Source organism: Talpa occidentalis, unplaced genomic scaffold, assembly GCF_014898055.3.
Source record: "Talpa occidentalis isolate TD23 unplaced genomic scaffold, MPIMG_talOcc4v2.1 talOcc4.2, whole genome shotgun sequence".
Lineage (NCBI taxonomy): Eukaryota > Metazoa > Chordata > Mammalia > Eulipotyphla > Talpidae > Talpa > Talpa occidentalis.
In genome coordinates this window covers 37930703-37950967 of record NW_023602073.1, presented here as the reverse complement: position 1 = coordinate 37950967, position 20265 = coordinate 37930703, and the positions used below count along the sequence as shown (strand labels likewise).

General features: G+C 45.7%; 1 long non-coding RNA gene across 2 annotated transcripts; it reads left to right on the top strand.

Annotated features, from left to right (window-relative positions):
* Window positions 1–963: 963 nt before the first annotated feature.
* LOC119252044 (uncharacterized) lies at window positions 964–18259 on the top strand. Of its 2 annotated transcripts, none has more exons than XR_008552858.1 (3): window positions 964–1652; window positions 9110–9313; window positions 16673–18259. It is a non-coding gene; the product is annotated as an uncharacterized LOC119252044 (long non-coding RNA). The 2 variants fall into 2 exon arrangements; XR_005126706.2 differs by lacking the exon at window positions 16673–18259 and adding an exon at window positions 9961–11022.
* The last annotated feature ends 2006 nt before the right edge of the window (window positions 18260–20265 follow it).

The window sequence follows — 20265 nt, the reverse complement described above, 5'->3', positions numbered from 1 at the left end:
TGTGCTCCTCCCTCCCTCCCTCTGGTCCTCTGCACACTGGGGATCAGAGAGAGACTGAGACAGGGACACAGAGGAATGGGGCAGGGACAGAGAGGCCAAGAGGGACAGGGACACACACAGAGAGTGAGATGAGGACAGACCAGGAGGGGAGAGAGAACATCAGAGGGACATACAGAAAGAGAAAGGGAGAGTCAGCCAGTGAGGACAGGGAAGGAGACAGAAGAGGCCTCGCTGGCATCAGTCACTGTTGGAGTGGACACCCCCTGCCTTGGGTGGCCTCGTCCCAGTCAGAACCCAGTCCCAAGTCAATACAACCTCCAGGCAGGTGGGCAGGTGTGTGAGCAGGGGGGGCCCTGAGAAATCTGTGGCCGGCAGGTGTGCACTGTCTGTGGCCCTGGCACCTTGACTGGGCCCGCAAGGCCCTGTAGGGCACGGCCAGAGAGGAGCAGGGCTGACAGGTACACTGGGTGGGAGGACAGGCACCCCGGGTGGGAGATGTCTCTGCCCCCAGCAGGGCTGGCCAGGCCTGGGTGAGGCGTGTGCAGGTGCCCTTCCCCGGGTGGGACCCTCCAAGTGCTGTGAGCCTGACACCAGCCTCCCCTCCAAGGGCAGCAGAGAGGAGTGGCCCACTCCCCAGGGAGAGGCTCCACACTCTGGAGCTCCTCTGGGCCCATGGGAGACAGGAGCCTGGAGTTGCCGATGCTGCAGGGCCTGCTCCCTGGCAGGGAGGATGAGCCAGGTCAGCAGCCAGAGACCTGGGTCCCCAGGTTGTCCCTGGCTGCATGGCTCCATCCAAGGTCTCTGGGAGGCTGTGCTGCTGTCAGTGTTGTGAGATGAGCCTGGTATGGAGGGCCAACAGGAAGTGGCCCAGGTAGCCATGTGGCGGGCCCGGGGGGAGCGGGGGGGCATCTGTCTGAGCAGAAAGTCCAGGGAAGGGGACCCAGGAAGTGACATCACCTCCACGAGATGACAGGGCACACATGACCTCGGAACCCTGGTCCCCAGGCAGTTGGTTCTGAACCAAACCTGACCCAGCTCACTTGCCTGGTGGGCCTGGACCCGGCCCCACGTTTTCTTGCTGTTTGCCCAGGTCTCCCCGCAGTGGACCCAAAAAAGGTCCACGAAACTCGTGTCACACTCTGCCGAAAGGCATGAGGAGCCTGTGCGTACGCCTCGGGCCAGCACCAGCACTGCCCCTGAGGTAACTAGGGGGGCCCTGGGGACAGGTCAGACCACGCCAGGGCTCTGATGCCCCCACCCCTCCCTTCCCCCTGTGAGTGCGGGTGTGCGTGCGGTGAGAGTGAGTGTGTGCGTGCTCCAGGAAGGAGGGTCTGGCCCACCCAGGAGTCTGCTCATGTCTACACCAGAACCAGCCTGGCTGGTGGTGGGACCCAAACCGTCATGGCTGCTCCCTCTTGCCCCAGCTGGTTGCTACCCAGCAGGTGTGTCTGTTTACTCCCAGGAGGTCTTTTGTGTCCAGGAAGGTGAAGAGATCCAGAGAGTGCAATTCCCCGACTGTCCTCCCACAGCCCAGTGTGGGATCTGTCCCAGCACAGAGCCCAGGTTGAAGTGCACCTGCAACTTTGAGATTGGGGCACATGTCCAAAGGAACTGGCTGCAGTACCCGAAATCCCTGGAGGAGCCATCCGAGGGTGAGTGGCCCAGGCTGGTGCATGGGCCCGGCTGGGCGGGGTAGGGTCAGGTGGCCCTTGGAGGAGACCACACGGGCTAGATTTGGACCACGAGCAGTCTGACCTGGCATCTGCAACTGCCTCATTTGAGGAACAGAATCCCAAGGGCCCCCTATTTTAGGGTGGTCCCTGCTCAGGGCTCTAGCATGTGGTCTGTTTGAAAAGGCAAGAGGCAATCTGGCGTGTGGCTGATGGCCTGTCCTCTTGCATCTCTAGCCGCTTCTCAAGGAGCACAGTCGGGCTCCCCTGCAGCCCATGGGACAGGCCAGAGCCCAGCCAAGTTGCTGATTGGAGAGAAGCAGACACCGGGGTTGTCTCTGCTTGTGCTGCAGGATCCCTGCAGGGGCTGGTTCCCCAGGCAGGGCTGCTGCTGCCTTCGCACCCTCACTTGAACCTGCAGGATGTTGGCCAGAGGTGGCTTCCTCCCACAGGTGTGGTTCGAGCTCAGGACGCTCTTGCGTAGGCTGCATTCTCCTGGCCAGGGCCTGGCTGTTCCAGCAGGGGTGGAGTGAGCTCAGCACTGTCCCCATGGGGTGCAGCATCCTGGTCATTGTCTGGTTCCTCCTGCAGCACTCCTCTTATCTCAGAATCCTCAAAGAAGTCTTTGGGATCCTGCGCCAGTCTTGGCTTCCCCAGAAGGGGTGGGGTGTGAACTGCCCACACTGGGCAGCTCCTGAAGCATCCTGGCCTCTACCTGTCTCCCGCGGTGGGGCTGGTGTAAACACACCACTGCCAGCATGCCCTGCTGGGGCCTGGCTAGGGCCTGGCTCCCCACAAACAGGTGGTGTGTGCTTATGCCCAGCAGGTTGTCCCACAGGTTGCAGGTCCTGGACTGGTTTCCCCAGCAGGGCTGGTATTAGCTCAGCAGCCTGGGGACATCCTGCTGGAATCTGGAGGGTTTCAGGCTATGTAGGGGTTTAGTGAGCTCAGAGTGCCCAGGAACAGCTACAGTACCCTGGGCATTGTCTGTCTGACCCAGCAGGCCTGCTGGGCTCTCCTGTTGCTCTGGAACAACATATGCAGAGGGTGCTCACCTGATGCCATTCCTCCAGGGTCCCATCCCCTGACCCCTGTCCTGCCTGCCCACCTCTGGTGCTGACTAAGCACCGCTGACCCCAAACCTCTCCTCACCCACCTCTCTAGCCACATATCCTCGTTTAACTTCTACTATCCCTCCACCCACTGACACCTGGCCCTCCTCTTGTAATTCAAAAATCTTTGTTTCCTAATTGATTTCACGTTTTTTTCATTTTATTTCCTCCAGGGTTTCTTGTTCATTATAGAAATACTAATAAAGTTTGTTTTGTATCACCCAAATTTTTTCACTCCTTTTGCGTCCAGTTCTGTCATAGTGCTGGCCTCCTTCTTGCTATGGCCTATGCAGAAGATCTACAACTAGTGTAAACCCTTTAGCCAAACCACTCACTGCCCAGGCCCCTCAGGCCCTGATTCCTTCACATGTCTGCTGCCTCTGTTCTGAATTCTACCTGGGCGTTTTACAGAGCAGGAACCAAATAAGTGGTGACCTGGGATCTTCCCAAGTACACAATAGAGGTAGTACACATGGTAGGTGTAATGCAAATTTGGTTTGTTGGGCCTCCCTGGTGTCCTAGGGGTGAAGTCTCAGTGCTGCACCACTGAGGCCTGAATCTAGGCCAGCTCAGGGAGCTGAACCTGCTAGGGCTCAGCAGACTTCTCCTATCTCACCAGATGCTCCCCTTAACAGTGTATTTCAGTAAATCTACCTGTTCTGCTTCCCACTCTGTCTCTGCTGAATCCTCTTATCCCTATGCCCAAAGAAAAAAAAAATTGGGGATATTGAATTTTAGTTAAACAGTAGGGTTTTGTAAATGAGCAATATCTATCAAATCAGCCATAGGTCATTACATAAGTATAATCAAGAAATCATTATTAATGTCTATATCAGTCCATGTTAGGACATCCATTTATAAGAACATATGTTTTAGGAGGAAGATATTAAGATTAGAGATGTAATGGGATATCCAGGGCTACAATTTCATTAAATAGCCTCACCCAGGAGCACCCAATGAGACAGTGAGGAGTGGCAAGAGCTGCAGGCAGTGCCCTGATGACTTAATTTGAATGGTGGCAATGTTGACCTCCCTCCGTTATGGCTATAAAATAGACTCCTGGCAGTGGTTTGTGACTTTCTGAATGATTCAGTGCTGAGAAGGAGCAAGATGAGAAGATGAACGTCAAAGGAAGTTAGGAAATGAGGCATTTTTGTCCATGGGAGTGGACACAGGGTTTAAGACCTTTGTGTCTCATGTTAGTTCTCACCTCAGAGAGCACCTACCACAGATCATGTCCCCTTTGTGTGGATAACACTCAGCCTCTCTCGTTGGTCACCCCAGGGCTTATTCAACAGTCCCTGAAAGTCATAGAAATCGAGATCAAGGGTGATTTAATCATACCTGAGTCCAGTAGCATGAGTTTCTTCTCATCATGGGTGATTCATCAGTCACTGTCACTCACGAATGCCCAGATTTCCAGTCAAAGAAATCACAGTCAAGCTCTTGCTGTGATAACATCACTTAAGTAGACCAGACAGCTACATGGTAACAGGTGGATTTCTTCACTCAGTTTACCCTGTTATGGAGAGTGATTTGTTCTCAAGAATTGACATCCATTCTGGATGTAAGATTCCCTTCCCTGACTGCCAGCATCTCCTTTCAAGAGCCAACAGATTGCCTGATTCACCAGCATAGAGCCTATATAACATTGCCTCTGATAAGGGGCACATTTTATGGTGAAGTAAGTATGACATTGGCAGCGTGTCTGCAGGAATCACTGATTCTACCACACAGCATGTCACCTGGAAGTTGACAGCATAATTGAAGGAGGAGAGACATTAAAAACTTTTAACATTTTATCTTGGGCAAAACACTCTGAGATGGTGGAAGACAGCTTTCAACATGTGCTATACACATTGAAGTAATGGCCAATATATAATCTGTGTTCCAATATTGAGAAAGCATGGATCCTGCAACTAAGAGGTGAAGAAGGATCAGCCACTCTCACCATTACTCCTAATGATGCACTGGAGGAATTTATACTTTTCACCCCACACCTTCACCCTATTAGATTAGAGGCTCTCCAGGGACGTGAGGTGGGAGGTTGGGAGGCATATTTGTACCAGCAAGGTTCTGCTGGATTTGATGTTATATCTACTGCCTAAGCATTTATATTCCTTGAGCCAGTGAGCCATAATGAACTCTATTGTGATCGTTTTCAGAATAATTGACCCTGATTACTATGAGGAGCTAGGGTTGCTGCTGCACAATGGAGTAAGAAAGGAGCACATGTAGAAACTCTGGAGAACTGGGGCTTCTTGCCAAATAGAAATACAAACGGGCCATGCAGCAACCATGTCCTGATGGGGGTGAGGGACTCAGTCTCCCACTCTGCAGGGATGAAGAATATAGGTTTGCTCCAGGGAGAGGGGAATCTGGAATGGCTGTGTGGGAAAGAGACAAAGCACATTAATAATGGTGTTGTGACCACATGCATCTGTGGAGGCTTGGTCCATTAACAGAGTCTTTTGTAGAGCTTGTCACTGGCCACCACATCAAAGATTCTGTGACTGACTGGACTCCACAGAGTGCGTGAATAGATCTGAGTGGTGTAAGGAGTAGACTGTATGGGACATTTCTCAGGCCTCATGTCTTCTATCCCTTCAGTTCACCTTTTTACTGCTATAGTTTATTGTTTCATAGTGAGCAGTTTCATGCAGGTATAACCTTCCACCACCTTAGTCCAGTTGCACCTTATGTGTCACTTGCTGCCTCAGGTCCTTTCTGAAGCCATTCTGTGAGATGACTGCTGCACTGGTCTGGCACCTGCTCACTCATGTACAACCTAGGAGAGGGAATTAATAGCCCATGTGGCGACCCTCGATCTATGGGAGATAGAAATCAGCGAGTTAATAGGTCCCTCCATCTTTCCTTCCATCGGTGGATAATTTTCTGTATTCCACAGAATTAGCTCCTTCGAGGGCCCCAGGGAGATTGAACCCCAGTTGCCCATGGCAGTACCCAGGTCAGTAAAGCACCCTGGTATCAACTTTTCTTCCACTCCCTGCTTTATGTTTCCTGTTCCCGTGGTAATGAACCCAAATAAACTATTTGCATGCAAAACCTCAAGTTTTTTTCTGGCTAAGATACGTGTGTTACTTGGGGAAAATGGAGATGGGGATAAATCTGCTGACATGGGTATGGAAAGGTATCCCAGGAAAATTATCATTTATGCTAAATGCTGTTTATGTAAAAACACATAGATATGTAAAGAGATGCATGCAAAAATGTCACGAAAATATTAATGCTTATTATTATGGTAAGATGACAAGATAATTTTTATTATATTTTTATATTTCAAAAGTTTCATATTTTATAAATGGTTTGAGTTGTTCACAATGAATGTGTGATATTTACATTATATAATTAGAGAAACGTAGTAAAAATGGGAGTACAAATAATGAGACAATAAATAGATCTTTGGGCCAAGGTGGTATTTCTCGCTTTAGACATCTACACATAACAATCTTTTTTTCCTGAAGCCAGAAAGCAAACCCATCTCTATAGAAGTAAATAGAAGTTTTACCTTGTCAAAACAAGTGTCAAGGCATGAGCAGAGCCCACTAGTTGCATAGCAAGGGCTGGACTTCAGTCTGAGCTCCACTGGAACCTCTTGCTATCCTCACACACCATCCTCCAACCTTGCTGAAATCACATAACTCCAACTCCCACTTGGAGAAAAAGAAAAAAAATGTCCTAAACTCTTAGGCATTTGGTATTTCCTCAAAATTCTTACTTATGAGAGATAACAAGAGGAATTAAATTGGCTTATTTGTTCCAAAGGCTGATTTGGGCCCTATGAGGAATGATGGCATCTATTTACAATTATCTTTCCTCCACTATCCCTCCCTCTGATCCACAGTTTCAAGTCTTTTATTTATAATTGTCCTTAATATAGTTTGGTTCAGTTCCTAACTAGAACGTGCACTGGGAAGGAATTGAGACAGTGTTTTTGAGAGGTGGGGAAGTGATTGAAGCCCTTTTATGAACTAGGATTTGAATTTTGGAAAATATAGGCAACTTTCTATTTCTTTTTAAAGATTTTTTTTATTTATATAAGAACTGGAGTGTAGTCAGAGGCATGGGAGGGTGAAAGAATTCACCAGAGACAGAGCAGGGAGAAGAACAGGCAGACAGACAGAAGACACTGCTGAGGGCAGCAGCGGGAGAGGCAGGAGAGGTCTGCCGTGCCATGTGGGTTTCTCCCTGGGCGGCCGGGAATCGAACCCACACTGCAGAGGCTGCGGACAGCTTCACAGTGCAGTGTTCCACCCGCTGCACCACCAGGGAGGCCCACAACTTTCTATTTCACACCCCTCACAGAAGAAATCTTCAGGGTGAAGATTCTAAGTATGAAGGATTTTGAAATGTGTACTGGAATGAAGAAGGTTGGGGAAATCCGTTCCAAAATCATCAGGTGACAGCAGCTTCAAATATTAGTAAATCCTGACTTGAGAATTGAAGAAAATTTCCCACTGGGGAAAAAAAAATGGAATGGAAGTTGATACCTGGCACTTGATTCTACAATCCAGAAGAAAGAAAAGGCAAACTTCCTGCAAACATCAGTTTAGGGACTTAAACACACCAGAAGCATCGTTTTTCAACTTCAAGATGTATGTTTCTACCACCCAGTGGCGATTAAACAAACTGATGAACACTCTTTTAAGTTCAATATTCTTTATTGAAAACCATAACTTATAAGACAAACTATCAGGTCATCCCCAAACGCCGGGTTTTCCTTAAACCTCAGGTTCTCACCATCCCCGGCTGCAGGGGGCCTTTTTGGCCCAGTCAGATAAGGTACTAGCAAGCAGCTAAGAAAAAGGGCCTCACACCGTGGGGCTGAAGATTTAACAACCCTTTGCTTGTTGTTCTTGGTCACAAAAAGAGAAAAATTTATCAGAAAGTATATTAGGCAATAAATTACACGTATCAGCATATTGTAAGTGAACAGCACGGAAAATTATCTGTTTAGAAATTAGTTATTAAACAATTTGGCCCACTTGACAATGGGAGACAATTTATTGTACATGCCTGACAAGCAATCCAGCACAACAATTATAGTAGGTCCTTCTTTTGCCTTCTCTTGAAGCTTCTTGGGAAAGTTTTTTAATGAAGCTATTTGAGTTAAGGAGTTTCTAGGTAGAAAAAGTTCTGATAGTTGAGTAGCAGCCGGTCCCCTGGCTGAAGGCCATGCGAATAAGAAAAGTCTTTTCTTGCTTAGGCTTTAGCTGATAGGGGTGTCCTGGCGGCTATCCACTGTCTTAGGTTATTGTTTAACTGAAACAATGAGTTTTAGTGTAAGGCTTAGTTTTTTATTAACCTTGAAGGTTGCCTTCTTACTGAGAGCACGTAGTGGCCAAAAGTCTATGGAAAAAAGGATGCACTGATTGTTTCTGCTTTGTTTCTATGCACATGATATTGTCATCTCACGGCTTGCTAAAAAAGTATAAAGAACCTGCTGAGTCTCTCGGCAGAAGATACTTGCACCTCATCCAGTGTCAGTGTCTCCTCACTGCCTCATCCCCTTCCCCTCAGTCCTTTTCGCTGCACCTAGACCGTCTTTTCCTTTCAAGGACTTCAGACCTGACATTTTGCTGAAAGCTGGTCTGCGGCAATCCCCCATTCCACATGGCTCCTTAGAGGGAGCAAAGAATAAAGTTTTGCCTTACCCTAGGCCTTAGCCTTCCTTTACCTTGTCAATAAGATGTTCTCAAGGCATGGTCCTGTTTTGAGAAGGCAGTGGGTGGGGCGTTCTGAGCTCGGGTGCCTGAATGTCTTAGGAGGCCTGTCTTCAGGATAATGCCAGGTTTGGGATGAGCTAGCCACCCGGATGGTGGAGGTTTCCATTTTCGTAATATTTTAATGTTATTTAGATATCCAAGCACTCCAGGAAGCTTCTAGGGAGCAGGAAATGTCCTCTTGGTCTTGGTCAGCGGGGCAGTGGTTATCAGGTTTATAAAACGTAAAAACCAATTTTCATGCACTTGATTATAAATAAGATATATTTCAGTTTAAAGCGTTATTAAAAACATATACCTTTAAAATGTTCAGTGCCAGGGATAAAACCTCACACTGTTCTCCTCATGACTTTGGACTGTCACTGCAAAAACATTGACTTCTCCTAAGAGAAAATTAGAACTTAGAGAAGAAATGGATATTTAATTGCAAGATATTTTGATCGGAGACAGTTATTTCCATTTAGGTGATTCGTTTCTTTTCCTTTTTAACATCACATTTGATTTATAGTTGATAGTACCTTGGAATGCTATTTAGTTATAAAACTGGAAATGCTTAATTCTTGCTTTCTGGCTCCTTTCTTAGGACGTGACTTCCATGACCGTCCTTGGACAACCTGCTGACCATGCTGCAGGCCACTCTTGGCTGGAGCCTGCAGCCTGCATGGGGCAGTCCCGATGCCAGTGCACATGGCGGGGAGCCTAGCGGCAGCTGGCTTTTGCTCTCCTCCCCACCCATGCACCCTGGGCTCTTGAAACAGAAGAGGGTGCTCTCCAGACCACGGACCAGGTATGTATTTCCAATTTGGAATTGTTTGCTTTTGTTAAATCAGTCACTCTTTGGCCGACCTGCAAAAGCTGTTTTCTTCTCAGGGTTTCTGTTTTTGTTCACCTATGAAATGAAGGAGCTGGTCTGACTTAAATCACCTGGGTGATTTAACCCAAACAAGAAAACAGGTGCTGTAGCAGACAGTGTTCAGTGCTTTGGTTAAAGAATGTCCGTCCCTTAGCTTTTTCATAGAGAGCATGTTTTTCAAAAACACATGCCTGGTGCAACAAGTTTCATCACCTCTACCTCACTGAGTGGCACTCAAAATACACTAGCTTGGCAACGAGGTGCTGTGAGTATGCTCTGTATCTTGCCCATCCCTCCCCCACCCCTCAAGTCATCCACTCTTTGTGAGAATAACTGAAACCATTGAGAGTTATTATTATTATCAAATGTTTATGAAATAATTTTGACCACAAGATATTGCTAAAAATACATATATAAAATATAAATGTGTATATATAAATATATGTATATAAATATATACAAATATGTGTGTGTATACAGAAATTCCTATTTCTCCTTCACACTGCTTTCCCCAATGACATCAATCTTTGTGGAACCATCATTTCATAACATGATTACCCTTCCCCACTCTTATCCCCCAGCCATCAGTCTTGGATTCTGAAAAAATCCTACTCTCAAATGGCAGCATATTTGCAGCACAAGAATGAGAATCTGAGAATAAGAAGCCTTTCCTGGTTCCTGAGCCACAGCTTATTGTCTTTATGTGATATGGCTTCTCAAGGACATAAAAAAATTCCCTCAAACAAAAGCCAATGGTTTATTTATATAAAGTAGAGGCAATGAGCTCATGAATGCATGCATTTGCTTATTATTCTTCCTCGCAGAGGAGATGGATGGATGACTCTATTTATCTCTCTGTCTACACATCTCTCTCTCTCCATATGCAAAGAAAAGTGGTTTAAGTTGAGGAAATCAGTGAGTAATGATAGGAGGACTTGGTTGAGATGTGGGAAACTGAAGACTTAGTCCCAGCCCTGCTTATAGAATGAACTTGGCAAGTCATTATCTGAGACTTCATTTCCTCTACAATGAGGGAGGAAGGCTGGGGGGACGTGCAGTCAGAGGCTCAAACTGTACAACTCTATGGAGTGACCTTGACAGGCTGGGCTTTCTCGGAAGCTGACTCCATGAAGGGGCTTAGCAGGAAGGCTGCTTATTCAGGAGGAACTGAGGAGCATCATTGACTCTGGTATATAGCTTTATGCAATTTGAGGCAATTTTTCCTGGTGACACTTTCCAACTCTGGACAATAAGGTCTTCACTTAAGTGTTACAGGGCAAGAGAGGGACACCCCAGAACCCCCAAACCTGCCCATTCTAAATACGTTCTGCCGTCTGCCACACCAAGACAAAACATACAAGACCTTTAATGGAAAGTAACTTTAATACAATTAGTGTGCAGTACAGAAAAGACAAAGTATATAGTTTCCAAATCAAGCACCTAAAGTTACCCATGCCCTCATGGGTGAATGCCCAGCCAAACTGGGTTGAACCAAAGCAGGGCCACTGAGGCCCAAAAGTCTGCCACAAGTCTAAAGCACCTTCTGGTGGGGACCCATAGAAAAGGGTCAGAAACAGCCAGACAAGTCTGGAGGAAAAGTGCAAAATCAAAATCAAGATCAATGCTGCCATTGGTCTCTCATCCACATCTGTTTCAGTCCGTCTAGGACCAAACATCAAGCACAGCTTCTTCACATGTCTCTTCACTCCATGTGCCTCCTCTAGGTCTCCTTCTGGCTCTCCATCCTGCTTCCTTCCTTCTCCAGTCTCCTCTTCAGCTTCTTCTCTTCCCTGATCAGCTATAACCTCCCTTGGGTGGGGCAGGGAATCTGGCACTTCCCCTTTTCCTGGGAAGCTCCCTGTTACAGAAGGACCATCTGGGAGGCCCATCACCATGTCCACCACAATGTGAAAGCATAAGGTTGCTGTTAGTAAAATAATAGGATCTTAACATCATGCGGATATTGGAGATCATGCCACTCTACCTCTCTGTTGAACAGTGGAGGAAAATGTGGGGTTCAGTGACTTGCCCATGATCACTCAGCAAGATTACAGCAAAATAAGTCTGTTCTTTCCAGAACAAGACTGTTCACATGGTATACACCTGATGGAGGACAGGAATAGCAAAACTGCAAAGGCGGCCCCACAAGACCAGCAACCTGGCTCACACAGGAATTGGGGGTAGAAGAGATTAGCATAGCTGTTGACACAGCTATGGAAACCAAGATCCTTAGGTGCCAAAGCCCAAATTACAAAGCATAAGATCCAAGCAGGTATCAAGCTGCTGTAGGCAGTGTCCAGAGCAAAGGTTCAAGGGTAAAGATATGGAGATCAAGTCCATTGTGGAATCTCCTGTCCTTTTCAGATTCTACATAGTTATCCAAAATGAGCAAATGGGCCTCCCTGGTGGCACAAGGGGTTAAGATGCAACCTATGAAGCTATCTGCAGCCACTGCAGGACGAGTTCCATCCCCAGCCAGGGAGCAACCCACATGGCGCAGTAGACCTCTCCTGACTCGCCCGCTGCTCCCCTCAGCAGTGTATTTCAGTCAGTCTGCCTGTTCTGCTCCCCACTCTGTTTCTGGTGAAACCTCTCACCCCCCACACCTCTGGCCTGTACCCCAGCTCTTGTATGCATAAATAAATAGATCTTAAAAAAAAAATAAGCAACTAACCTAAGGCTCACAAGGAGTGAGCCCCTCCCAAACAAGAGAAGACTTTATCAGTGCAGTCTCTGCACAGGCTCTGGGAGCAATCTCTCGGCCTTCTGTGCCTATGCAGGTGCTTCTTTTTACCAACCCTCTCCCTCTGCAGGGCAGCAGCTCCCTACCTGCCCGTGACCTGTACTTCCCCTCATTGACCTCCTTCAGCGGAGGCCGCTCTCCTCAAGGCCACCTGCCTGCAAACATGCAGGCCTCTCTTAGCCAACCTGTCCCTTTCAGGGCAGCTCTTCCTGCCTGCTTGTGTCTATGCAAGTGTCCTTTATTCTTCTGTCCTTTCCCTAACAAACCTGCTTTTTAAATATAACCAATGTCTCTGTTCTCGTGGAGGAACTTGCCTGGGAAACTCATCGCGTATTGCTGAAACGGGAGCTCTGGTGAAACCTTTCCCAGAGTGAGCCCAAGGACCCCGCACTCCAAACCCACTAACTCCAAAAAATCCCATCACACCTGCTGAACTCTCCACAGGAGCATAAAGAGGCAGGTCACAACTGTCCTGAGGGTGCCACACTGGCCTTGGCCGCAGTCACAGCCCAGGGGGTCTGGAGCTCTAGCCTGCATTTTATGACAACTCTTCTACTCCCAGTGCCTCAGCCTTTCAAAGAAAGTGGCATTCATGCCTCTTGCTTCCTTGGTGCCTGTTCAGGGAATTTTTTCAAGTTGATCCTTTCTCCTTGGCGCCTGGTTAAAAAAGGGGGACTTAAAAATGCATTAGGATTAAGCCCAGTAGTGATGGTGCCTTGGTGCCTTCGGCCATATGGGAAATTCTTCAATTCATCATGCAAAGCTGGATTGACAGAAAACAGGGCCAAGCCTGAGAGGATCAGGAACTGGCATTTTCCCCCCAGATTTGCACAATTCACCCGCAAGCATCTCTGGGGCTTGAGCTGAAGAGGCCCCAGGCGGCTAATAGTTAACTTTGGGGTTTGTGTTCAGAACCAGTCTCTGTGACTGGCAGCACTTGGGGTGGGGGTAGGAGGCAGGAACCAGAGGTAAAACTGCCAGAAATGGTTACATTTTGTAAGTAATGTATCTTATCTTGTTCCATTCAGAGAGGAAAAGAAAACATCAGCCTCAGAGCCAAACCTATTTCTGGGGTTAATCCATCTCTGTACAGCTGCTCCCTGTAAATCTCTCTTGCATTAGATTCCAGGTGCTTTAGACTAATTAATGCACACACTGTGTTTCTGGGAAATTTAATAAGAGCTGGCAGTGTCTCTTGTAATTCGTGTTTCTGTGTCTTACCTCCACATCATGCGTTCATATGGAAATTAATTTAGTGCTCATCAGATAGCAGAGTGAATGGTCAAGGTGTGGGTTTCTCTTAAGCATTGTTGAAAGTTCTTCCCCCACCCTCCTGCAGGTGAATACTTAATATTATCCAAACAGGGAGAAACTACCTTGCTGCCAATACACAGGAATGATTTTAGAGCTGAAGGTGTAACAAGGCAATCCCCAGGAAAGGGGAGTTTCCAGGTTCCTTGTGATACCGGAATTGTCAGGCCTAGTCTTCCAGCCTGGAACAGATCCCAGGCTGCAGGTGCAGCACTGAGTCCCAGCCACTAGACCCCCACGGGTTGGTGTCTCACGAAGCCACAGCAGGAACTTCGCAGACTCTCAGGCAAGCAAGCAAGAAGAGGCAGGTTTGTTTTGAGAAAGAAAAAGTTTATTGAGGAGAAAATCCCTAAATTCTTCAGAGGTCCCCTCCTGCACTGTCCCTAAAACTGCCTAATTTCTAGCTTGCCCTGTGTCTCACTTGCCCTGTCATGGAAGTGTGGAGCTGAGCAGGGACGGGGAGCAAGAGAAGGCAGGAGAAGGAAGGAAGGGGATACCAAGACCAGCACCTGGAGGAGACAGTGAGCAGGAGACACGTGAAGAAGCTGTACTTGCTCCTTGGCCTGGGCTTGTATCAGGAACTTGGGGGACATGGAAGGAGACAATTGAAAGAGACAGAGATGTGGGGAAGAGACCTGTGGGGAGGCTGACACCGGCAGCCTTTATATTGATTTGGGTTTTGATTTTGATTTTGCTTGTTTCTTTTTATTTATTTATTTATTTAGTTTTTTATTTTATTTTTATGCAAGATCTGGGGTATAGGACAGGTGCAGGGGAGGGTGAGAGAATTCACCAGAGACAGAGTGGGGAGCAGAAAAGGCAGAAGGACCAAAGACACTGCTGAGGGGAGCAGCGGGCGATGCAGGAGAAGTCTGCCGCGCCATGTGGGTATCTCCCTGGCCTGCCAGAATTGAACCCACACCGCAGAGGCTGCAGACAGTTTCACAGCCCTGCGCTCAGCCCGCTGCGCCACGGGGAAGCCCTGATTTTGCTCTTTTCCTTCTAGACTTTCCTGGCCCCTTTTGCCCCTTTCCTATGGGCCCCCACCAGGAAATGCCTTAGACTTGCGTCCTGTTTTGAGCTAACTCTGTTTGCCTGGGCATTTACCCACAAGCGCATGGGTGGTAGTTTTTGGTGCTTGATTTGGAAACTGTATTCTTCCTGTTTTTCTTCTCTTTATTGCACACTAATTGTATTAAAGTTGTTTTTCAGGGCCTCCCCGGTGGAGCAGCGGTTGAGCGCTGGGTTGCGAAGCTGCCTGCAGCCTTTGCAGTGCTGGTTCGATCCCCGGTTGCTCCCGGTCACCGGAGGAGGGTCCCGCATGGCCCGCAGACCTCTCCTGCCGCCCGCTGCTCCCCTCAGCAGTGTACTTGGTCAGTCTGCCTGTTCTGCTCCCCGCTCTGGCTCTGGTGAATTCTCTCACCCTCTCGCGCTTCTGACTGTACCCAGTGCTTGTATAAATAGATAAATAAATAAATCTTTAAAAAAAAATAAAGTTGTTTTCCATTGAAGCTTTTATGCACTGGAGCACGTTTTGTCTTGATGTGCTGGGTGGCAGAACCTATTTAGAGCAGACAGGTTTGGAGGTCCTGGGGTACCCCTCGTCCTCCTGTAACAAAGGGATTCCTTCACTTTTCACATCTGGACTTGACCTGGCCCTCCATGGCCAGTGTGTTCCCATCACGCCCTGCCATGCACTACCTGGGAACCCTCTAACTTAGCTGACCTCTAGACACTTCCTAAATGTTCATTCTTTTCTAGGCCTTCTCGTCCCTTAGTATATGCTGGTCCCTTTGCCTGGACCATCTTTCTCTGCCTTCTTCACTAGAGAAACATCTGCTTCTCCTTGAAGGCTCCTAAAATGTCATTCCTCTGAAGGATTGGAGTTGGGATTCCTCAATAATGAAGGTGTCATAGGGTTGCTGGTGGGAGACAAGCCTGCATGAGGAAACCCCAGGTAGCTGAGAAACTGATTCATTGTTCTCCCTCCCTGGAGAGATTCTTACAGGGGTCCTGCTCTTGCTTATTTGCTGCAGGGGGTCTTGTTGCCCCAGCCGGATAGGATACTGACAAGCAGCAAAGAGAAAGGGCCTCACACCGTGGGGCTGAAGATCTGGCATCCCTTCGTTTTTTGTTCTTGGTCATAGAGAGAGAAAAATTTATTAGAGAGTATATTGGGCAGTGGATTGTACGTGTCAGCAGACTGTGGGTGGATGGTGTGGAAAATTGTCTGTTTAGAAATTAGTTATTAAACAATTTGACCCACTTGACAATGGGAGACAATTTATTGTACATATCTGACAAGCAAACCAGCACAACTATTATAGTAAGTCCTTCTTTTGCTTTTTTAGAAGTTCCTTTTTATTTAGAAGTTTCTTAGGAAAGTTTTAAAATGAAGTTAACTGTGTTAAGTTTCTAGGTAGAAAAAGTTCTGATAACTGAGTAGCAGCCGGTGCCGGCTGAAGGCCATGAGAATAAGGAAAGTCTTTTCTTGCTTAAGCTTTAGCTGATAGGGATGTACTGGCGGCTATCCACTGTCTTAGGTAATTGTCTAGCTGAAATCATAAGTTTTAGTGTTAGGTTTGGTTTTTTATCTATTGACCTTGAAGGCTACCGTCTAGCTGAAACCTGTAGGAGCCAGTAGTCCATGGGAATAGAATACTCTGATTGTCTCTGCTTTACACATGATAATGCATTTTTTTTCTGATTACTAAAATTGAATAAAGAAAGACCTGCTGAGTCTCTCAGCAGAAGATACTTGCACCTCATCCAGTGTCAGTGTCTCCTCACTGCCTCATCCCCTTCCCCTCAGTCCTTTACACCGTACCTAGGCCGTCTTTTCCTTTCAAGGACTTCTGACCCGACATTTTGCCAAAAGCTGGTCTGCGGCACTTATTCAAGTAGGCCATCTGTGACTGCTTGCACTGTTTTCATTTGGCATTACTGGGCGGATTGTCAATAATTCCTTATGGGGACCTGCTTTACCCTTGTTGGCTACCAGAACTTAGCAGGCCTAGAAAAGCAGTGGGGGTGGGGGGGACAATGAGAAAGAAGGCGGGGAAGACAGGGGGTAGCTAATGAGTCTCCTCAGTGAGCACACAAAACAGTGAAGGAATGAAATATAAGCAGGAAGTGAATTTGCTTCCAAGGGAAAATGGGTGGAAAATTATTTTTCCTCTGCTTTGGATTTCATTTTTAAAAAATGCCTTTCTCTTGGGCCTCCCCTCGTGGCGCAACAGTTGAGCGCTAGGCTGCGAAGCTGCCTGAAGGCTCTGGAGCACCAGTTTGATCCCAGCCACCGGTGAAGGTCCCACATGGCGCACAGACCTCTCCTGCCGCCCGCTGCTCCCCTCAGCCGTGTATTTCGTCAGTCTGCCTGTTCTGTTCTCCACTCTGGCTGTGGTGAATTCTCTCACCCTCCTGCACTTCTGATTGTACCTAGTGCTTGCATAAATAAATAAATAAATAAATCTTTTTTAAAAAATACCTTTCTCTTTAGTGGAGAAAAAAAAAAAAATAAAGGTAAACCCACGATGAGGCACCACTTCATGCCCAAGAGAAAAGCCCATCTTGAAATAAAAAAAGACATCCCCTGCTCATGGATTGGAAGAATAAACATTATTAAAATGGCCATCCTACCAAAAGCAATTTACAGATTCAATGCAATTCCAATCAAAATTTCAATGACATTCTTCAAAGAAATAGAACAATTATTGATGAAATTCATATGGAATCACCAAAAACCCCAAATAGCCAAAGCTCTCCTGAAATAAAAAAGAAGGGAATGGAGGCATCTCACTCCCAGACTTCAAACTATACTACAAAGCCATAATCATCAGAACTGCATAGTATTGGACCAAGAACAGACACACGGACCAATGGAACCAAATAGAAAATCCAGAAATAAACCCACAGATTTATGGTCAGCTAATCTTTGACAAAGGAGCAAAGAATATGCACTGGAGCAAAGAAAGTTTGTTCAATAAATGGTGCTGGGAAAACTGGGTCACTACATGCAAAAGAATGAAGCTTGACTACTACCTCACACCATGCACAAAAACCAACTCAAAATGGATTAAAGAACTAGACATAAGACCTGAAAATACATAGAAGGAAATACAGGTGAAACACTACATGACATGTATCTCAAAGACATCTTTACAGACACATCACCCAAAGCAGTGAGAGTGAAAGCAAAGATTAACAGCTGGGACGACATCAAATTAAAGAGTTTCTGCACAGCAAAAGAGACAATAACCAAAACAAAGAGAAATCCCACCAACTGGGAGAAAATTTTTGCACACAACACTAATGATAAAGGACTGATCACAAAAATCTACAAAGAGCTGATGAGACTCAACAAAGCAAAGAAAATAATCCAGTGAAAAAATGTGCAGAAGAGCTAAAAAGAAACTTCTTCAAAGAGGAAATGCAAATGGCCAACAGGCATATGAAAAAATGTTCAACATCACTTGTAATCAGGGAAATGCAAGCCAAAACTACAATGAGATACCATCTTACACCAGTGAGAATGGCATATATTAAAAAACTAGCAACAACAAATGTTGGTGAGGTTGTGGAGAAAAAGGAACTCTCCTGCATTGCTGGTGGGAGTGCAAACTGGTCCAACCACTATGGAGAGCTGTGTGGAGATTACTTGACCTACTAAAGATAGAGCTTCCATAGGATCCAGCAATTCCACTCCTAGGTATTTACCCAAATGACACAGAAACAGTAATTCCAAAGGTCACCTGCACACCTTTGTTTATAGCAGTACTATTTACAATAGCTAAGCTATGGAAACAACCCAAATACCCAAAAATAGATGACTGGATCAAGGAGATGTGGTACATATACACAATGGAATATTACTCAGCAATCAAAAAAGATAAACACATGCAGTTTGCAGCAACATGGATAGAGCTAGAAGGGATCATGCTCAGCGAAATAAGTCAGAAAGAAAAAGAAAAATACCAGATGGTCTCACTCAGAGCAGGAATTTAAAAACCTAAATAAGGGACCAGGAAAAAAGACTAATTAATACAAAGTAAAAATCAAAATCAACAAGCAACTATAAACCAGAGACACCCTATGGGGGGGCAGGGAGAGGAAGGACTCGGGTCAAAATAAAGGAGGGGGTGCAATTGTATGGGCAATATAACCAAAATGAAAATGCAGACATTGTGCAAAAATGAAAAATGATATAAGAATTATATAAAATAAAATATTAATTTAAAAAAAGAAAAAAAAAGAAATGCTTTTATTCTTTGGTGCAGCAGGAACATTGCTCCTCAAATTGTTTTCGCCCGTGGGATGAGGAGATGTTGAGTGTTCTAACCTCAGTGTCTCTGACATTTACATCCATGAGCTCCTACAAAGATTCACTTCTAAGACATCGTGGTTGTTTGAATGATTGTTCCCAAAAGGTATTGATTAATGGATCCATGTTCACCCCCAAAGAAATTTCTAATGGGCTGCAACAAGGTTCTATCTGTAACTCTGTACACTTTATCATTCACTCACGAAGATGTGAAAGTCAGACTCTGGATAATTAGAATACAAAAGCAATGGATATAGGCTGCAAAGGTGTTCTGAAGTTCAGTTAGTAAAAATGATGTCATAATCATAAGAATAGAACAGGACTTGAGACTAAACTGAGGTTTAAATATAAATGTTAATGTGGGTTAAACTAATTGCTATTCAAAAAAAAAAAAAAAAGAAAACTAAAACAATGTGTTCTCCAGTGAACACTGGCAGGGCTGTCCTTCCAGCACATCTTTTCTAGAAATTAACTCTCTACCTATACAGAATGGTAGCCACATAAGCACTTAAGGTACAACATGACGTAGGTGATAAGACCAGAAGTGGACACTTGACCCAAGAAAGAGAATCTATTTCTGAGGATTCCAAAATCAGATCTGAGAATGGTAAGACAGTCCCTTTTAGGAAGTCTGGGGTCTAAGAAGTAAAACCTTGGGTTGGCAGGTAGCCATGTCTCCACTATGGGGGCAACACAGGGATCTGATCTGTATAGACAGTAACAGGAGAGGCTTCTTTCTAATTTTAGTTTCCTTGGGTCAGTTGCTTCTGTGGCTGAGGTGCATCTTTATCTCTTAGTGTCATTCTACTGTAATAACATGACAGAATCTAGTAAATTCCCTTTTAACTCAAGCTAATTAAGTTTCTGTCATTTGCAACACAAAATGTCAGTAATAATATTTAAACTTGACCTCCAACATCGTGTCTGGAATAAGGGTGGAATAATAATAAAGTATTAAATCTCTAGGTAGTACTAATAAAGTATTAAATCTAAGCTCTACCCTGATTATACTACGGTGGACTACAGTGGTCATTTCCAGGTTCAGTTTTCTAAAGATGACTGTCAAGGGGTAGGTCTGAAGGAAGAGGATGTAGCTGTACAGAAATGTTTGAAGAGTTGTCATGTGGAAAACAGGGAAGCTGGTCTGTGTTGTCCAATGAACAAAACTGACAGCAAAAGTTGAAGGCTGGAATGTAATATACAAGTTTCCTTTCTCAGTATTAGAGCTATCCAATAATGGATGGATTATCTAGTGGAAGATCAAGGCCATCATCAATGGGAAGATTGCCTCACAATTCGTATATTTACTTATTTGGTAATTTGAAATAGGTAGCAATTAATTGTTAGTTTATAATTTATTGAAGATTTTCCATACGTGAACTGTTGTGTTTGACATATGCTTTATATGAATTTACTCATGTAAACTTCATAATGATCATATGAAATAAGGAATGCCATATCCATTAAAATTATTTATCAACTATTGTGGCAAAGGGTAATATTGTGGCAATT